Source organism: Meles meles, chromosome 2 (assembly GCF_922984935.1).
Source record: "Meles meles chromosome 2, mMelMel3.1 paternal haplotype, whole genome shotgun sequence".
Taxonomy (NCBI): Eukaryota; Metazoa; Chordata; class Mammalia; order Carnivora; family Mustelidae; genus Meles; species Meles meles.
Genome location: NC_060067.1, coordinates 59,570,917 through 59,577,613, shown reverse-complemented (window position 1 = coordinate 59,577,613; position 6,697 = coordinate 59,570,917). Strand labels below are relative to the sequence as shown.

At 38.9% G+C, this 6,697-nt stretch overlaps 1 pseudogene; it reads right to left on the bottom strand.

The window, feature by feature from the left end:
• Window positions 1-5,526: 5,526 nt before the first annotated feature.
• Window positions 5,527-6,134, bottom strand: LOC123936836 (annotated as a pseudogene).
• Between the last annotated feature and the right edge of the window lie 563 nt (window positions 6,135-6,697).

Sequence of the window (6,697 nt, the reverse complement as noted above, 5' to 3'; positions counted from 1 at the left end):
CAGGAGCTTTACAGTTTTGTATTTTTTATCTTGTTTATGATCGACTTTGATTTCATTTTTGTGAAGGGTTAGGTGTGTGTCCAGATTCAGTCTCTGCATGTGGATGTCCAGGTTTCTAATATCATTTGTTTTCCTACTTTTAAGTCTTTTGTCAATCTGAGAGGTGAAAAATGATAATTCAGAATTCTTATAACTTGCATGTTTTGATTACTTGTTAATTTGAAATTTTTTACATATTTAGAGGAATGTTTATTCTTGTGAATTGTCTTTCCATAGTTTTTTTTCTATTTTTCTATTATTTTTGTCTTTTGTCCTTAAATTTTTTTTTTGTGTTCAGACATTAGTTTTATCTGTAATCAAACAGCTTTCTTGAGATATAATCCACATGCCATAAAATTCACCCATTTATAGTACACAATTCAGTTGGTCTTTAGTATATTCAAAGTATGTGATCATCACCACTATCAATTTGAAACATTTTTGTCACCCAAAAAGGTAACCCCTACCCGTTTATTCCCCATTTCTTCCCTAGCTCCCATAACTCCCAGATGTGGGAAACAACTTTTTTTTTTCCAGAAAAAAATTTTTTAAAATTCCTTTATATTATTTTATGTCAGTCACCATACAGTACACCATTAGTTTTTGATGTAGTGTTCCATTGTTCATTGTTTGCATATAACACCCAGTGCTCCATGAAATATGTTCCCTTCTCAATACACATCACCAGCTAACCCATCCCCCCCGCCCCCACACCTAAAACCCTCAGTTTGTTTTCTGGAGCCCATAGTCTGTCATGGTTTATCTCCCCCTCTGACTTCGGCCCCCTTCATTTTTCCCTTCCTTCTCATAATATCCTCCATGCTATTCCTTATATTCCAAAAATAAGTGAAACCGTATGACTTTCTCATTAGCTTTCTCTACTTGAGTTATTTCACCTAGCATAATCTCCAATTCCATCCATTCTGATGCAAATGTTGAGTATTCATCCTTTCTGATGGCTGAGTGATTGTCCTTAAATTTTTTTTTTTTTACAACATATTTCCTTTAATCAAATGTTTGAATGTTCACATTTTTTTTTCTCCTTTGATTTCTTTTTTTTTCCCTTTTTATTTATTTTATTTTATTTTTTTCAGCGTAACAGTATTCATTCTTTTTGCACAACACCCAGTGCTCCATGCAAAACGTGCCCTCCCCATCACCCACCACCTGTTCCCCCAACCTCCCACCCCTGACCCTTCAAAACCCTCAGGTTGTTTTTCAGAGTCCATAGTCTCTTATGGTTCGCCTCCCCTCCCCAATGTCCATAGCCCGCTCCCCCTCTCCCAATCCCACCTCCCCCCAGCAACCCCCAGTTTGTTTTGTGAGATTAAGAGTCATTTATGGTTTGTCTCCTTAAATTTTTAAGAATTCTTTATATATTAAGCATCTTAAACCTTTAGATACGGTACATGTTACAAATATTTATTCTTTTTCACCTCTTGATTTTGATTATGATATTTTGTGTTACGCATTTTTATAAATTTTTCTGTAGTCAGTTTTATCAATCTTTTCTTTATTGCCTCTAGATTTTGAGTCATAATTTGAAGCTTTTCCCTAGTCTGAAGTTAAAAAGTAATTCACCCATAGAGTACATGCATGGTTCCATTTTTTATATTTAGGTTTCTAATCCATTCAGAATTTATTCTTGTGTATGGTGTGATATGAATGTAATTAAAACTCCACCCCCCCAAATCATTACCCAGTCTCCCCACACCATGTATTTAAAACTCCATCTTTTTCTGGAGTTTGTCTTGATCACTGTGTTCCTAGATCTACTTTCTGCTAGAGAGTCTTTATTATTTTTTTTATTTTTTAAATTAATTAATTTATTTTTTCAGCAAAACAGTATTCATTGTTTTTGCACAACACCCAGTGCTCCATGTAATACGTGCCCTCCCTATTACCCACCACCTGGTTCCCCCAACCTCCCACCCCCGCCCCTTCAAAACCCTCAGGTTGTTTTTCAGAGTCCATAGTCTAGAGAGTTTTTATTATTAATGGAAGTGAGATCTTATGTTTTCCTTTTGTTTTTGCTGGAAGAATACTGTTTTAAGTATGGAACTTTTGTAATCTGATTGCCAGTGAATGCTTACTTCTCCTTAACATGGCAGCTTACCATGGTGTTCATCAGAAGGGAAGACGTCAGATTCTGGGATGTCTTTTTATCTCAGTCTTGTTCTTTGGGTCTGCAAGCTGGAATGATGGAATAGGTGTCCTAAACACCATTTTCAGAATGTCCTTTGCTTTTCACAGTGGCCATGGAAACCATCCTTCTCACATTAGGAATCCAAGGCTCTTCCTGTATAACAACACCCACCACCCCACCGCCCCTCAACAGTAATCTATAGGTTGTTGACTATGGGGGGATAGACTTATTGTCTTCCTTGTTAACTAATATATCTCAGGGTCAGGTACAGTGTCATACACACAGTGGGAAATAAAACAAATACTTTTTAATGATGATGGAGTGAAAGACTAAATGAATGACTGCTGTATTACTGTTACATGATTTGAGGTCCCCTGTAGGAACAGCTATGATATCAGCTTCCCAGGCATGAAACACTATTTCTTAGCCATATTTAAATCAGAAAAATGATATCTGTGACTGTATGTTGCCACTAAAGATCAATGATCTGTGAGTGTTAATACTATGGATCAGCTATTGCACAAGATTTCACTTTTATTAGCTCACTTCATTCTCAGTACAACCCTACAAAGTAGATATTTCCAGCCAGCTTGATAACGGGAGAAGGGAAGCTCAGAAATAAATTTCAGTGACTTGAAAAAGATGATGCAGTTACAGAATGAAGCCAGGTCTTTGGGCTTCAAGTCCACTCATTTCTTGATCGCATGTTGAGAAGTGTTAAGATTCCACCCCCCCCCCAACCACAAAATGTAGAATGTAGGAGAGGATAATGATGGTCACAACTGCCCATGACCCATCCCCTTGCAATGACTGATGTGTGGTAATTCACTGACTATTTACAAATTATTTACAAACAATTTACAAACTATTTCTTGAGAAGGTGTCAGAACTTTGCTGCTTCTTACCATATTATTCACATACCCTGTTCTGTAGCAGGTAATAAATAATTCAGACTAAATTTGGCAAGAGCAAATGTTTGTCCTTTCCCACTTTCTATTGGCTTGGGAAGAAATTATTTTCCCTCTTCAATTGTTTACTGAACAAAAATGCATTTACATTGTTTTAAGCCAGCTGTGTGATCTGGCCTATTTTCCCCATTGCTTCGATGAATAAATTGTGCAAAACCTCCTTGTTCCTATAATAGGAGATCCTGCTAAGAAAACATTCAGTTAGACTCATACAATAAAGCACACCAATCTGACGTCTGGGTCAGATTTAAGAAATCAATTCTCCCCTGCTTCCAAAGAAGTCATTTTATTCTGGAGACACTATCATGGTACAACTTGGAAAATGAAAATCTTTATTTAGAACCACTCTGGGCTTTCTGATGGGTCAATAGTTGTGTTTAATATATGTAAAGATAGGTCAAGGGCAGTTTCAAATAATAATATTTTCTTAGTCAGAGATAACTAAGCCCCCCCCCCAATAACAACATGATAAAAGTACCATGGATTTGTCCAGAGCATTTTATTTCCAGCACAAGTGGAACTGCATTTGTATGCAGCCATAATGCAGGGAAAGGAAGACTGAAAATTATTTGGATTTGGAGTTAGACATTTCAAGACCAGTTTGCAGCTGAATTACTTTTTTAGTCACTTGACTGAACCCTTTCTGCATATGTAACATGTGAAAGCTTAAATGAGATTTGCACATGAGAGCCTTCTATATGATCTAAAACATATAAACACAACACCTTTTATTTCTATCATTTTGGGGGGTATTTTTTGCTTCCCATTGACTTAGGTAGGTAGGTAAAGAGAGTAACACCTACAGTAATTTACTTGAGACATGAGCAGGAGGAGTCTTCTGGTTATGTCCATTTTGGAAGAAGAGAGCTGCAATTAGAGAAGGAGGGAGCTCAGGTATCTTTGGTTAGTCCTTCAACATTTTTCAAATATATAGGACTCCATGATGATTGTTATTCTAGGTGCTTGGAAGAGGTTGAAAAAGACCAGACTTACCCAGTTTGCCACAATTGTGGTGCTGCACAAGGTTGAGGAACTGTTATAAAAGAATAAATCTTAATTCCTCCCTGAAGGCCCTCACGCTATATGGGGGGGTGGGGGTGAGGTCGGAAAGGCTGATGTACAACTAAATAATTGTTACTGGTCTGACCCATGTCCCAGGCTTCTCTTATTTTTCAGATTCTTGGCTGAAATCTCCTTTGCTTCAATTTGCATAAGACCAAATTCGCTCCTGAGTTCTTCTTTTCCTTACACCAACAGGCCAAGAATTATGGGATCAACTCCAAACAATAAGGAGAGGGTAAAGCAAAGCTCTCAGTCCACTTGTGGTCCACAGTGTGGGGCTGTGGTTCTTTTGCTGCTCTGGACTGTCATACTCTCTGCCCTTTGTGTCTCTGAGGCTCTAACCCCCACTACTTTATGGTTACTACTCTGGCTGACACTCCTGCCCTGACTCTAAAGCAAAGCCACATTGTGAGAGTCATACGAAAAGGACATCTGTCTTTCTGCCATGAACATCCAGGCCTACACCATCCAAGATGACAGCGGCTTAAATGCAAGAACACTTCAAATGTGGCTTGTCCCAATTGCAGTGCACTGTAAGTGGAAAATACACCCTTGATTTCAAGATTTAATACATAAAAAAAAGAATATGAGGCATCTCATTGTTTTTATATAATTATATCTTAAGATGGTAATATTTTGGATCCATTAGGTTAAATAAATTTTATGAAAATTATGTATGTCTCCTTTTACTTTTCTCAGTGTGGTAACAAGAAAATTAAAATTGTGTTTATGATTTCCATTCTATCTCTATTGGATTTTGCTAGTTTAGTTTTTAGTGTTTCTGGCTTACTTGGCCCACCCTTTCTTCTTCCATGATGACTTTCCCTTTTGTGGTCTTTGATATTCTTTATGCCTAGTAGCCTTCTTGCCACCATCCTAATTCATCAGACACACTTTCAAATCCTAAAAGAGAAAGAGTTCAGAATCTCCTCTCAGGAGATTCCTTCATTCATTTGTAAATTTACTGCCCCCTGCTTCAGTGACAGCTGGGCATATCTAGGGGAATTTGGAGGGGCTATCTTGTCAAACCCCTCCCCTATGATAAGGATCCACTTGTCTTTCACTGAAAAAATTGAGAATTATTCTTGAGATTTCTCTCAGAACAGAGACAAGTTGCTGCTTGCCCCCAGACTGGGGTACTGGGGTGAAGCTGGAAATGCTCAAAGTGGCATTATATATAATATATATTGAATATAGATAGATAGATACAGATATCTGTATCTATCTATATCTATCTATCTATCTATCTATCTATCTAAGATATCTATCTAAATAGATAGATTTTATTTATTGGGATCATGGTCCAGGAGATCAAAACTTGAACTTGGCTATACTTTCCAGCTCATCCTTCTTGGTAGCATAGGAATTGGAAGAGCCTTTGGTTGCCTGATAAGCTCATGTGCTAGATGCTCGGCAGTGGTCTTGATATGCTGGAAGGCAACCCCACAGGCCCCTGTGCACAGCAGGCAAACACCCTAATTCAATGGCATAGTGAGGACACATGAATGCCCTGACCCCTCCGTGTTCGGGATTGCCTGGTGCAGATTGAGTCCTCCCAAAACTGCTCATAATAATGGCATGGACCAGGACCTACAGGGGATTCTCACCAGTGAGCAGATGGATGATCTCAAAGGCATGCTTGGCAGTGGCATGGTCGTGAGCTGCTTGCCATTTTTAAGGCAGTGCATGACCATTGCATTTGTGAGGTTCTTCACAGCAGGGCAATGCACCTTGTTGAAGCATTTGGCCACCTAGCACCTTGCACTGGGGGCAGGTACTTGGCATCCTTCTCTTTCATGTCTATGTAATCCTGAAAGTAAATGTCATTGATCTAATACCTCATCGAAGACCCACTTCCCAAAGAGTTTGATGTCAGAGGTCTCCATGACTGCAGGTGCAGCCATCACCCACTGGGTCATCCTGAGGACACAGCTTGGGCATCACAATCAGTCAGCATGCAACACACACTGCCCTGACACAGGCAGGAAGAGGAAAGTGGACTGATTTATAATGCAAGGTGGCAAGCCACTTGATCTGTTTCATTCTTACCATCTGTAAAATGGGCATAGTACTCCATGCCTATTTGGCTAAAAAAGTCCAGAAAGTGGTTGGGAAATCAAATAACATTGGGACCAAAACCAAAAAATTAAAATTAAAAAACAATTTAAAAACTAGGAGATGAAACAATCATGTTTAAATGGTGTCACCTGCACATGAACTCATCTCAGAGAAAGAGAAAAAAAAAATCAGATGATGGGATTAAATCAGCTAGAGACGGGGTATCCCCAGAAGCATCAGAAATGTGTGAGAGCTTCGGGCATAACCTGTGTGTGCCAACATCAAAGCACTGACCACAGGCTCGCTACCCCGTGGGCTAAAACAGATGCTCTGGTGATCCCACAACCAGACCACCATCCTCCAATAAAGCATTCTCCACTGTAACAAAGTCCTTAAATCTTTAGAAGGGTCTTAGTGTGGATTA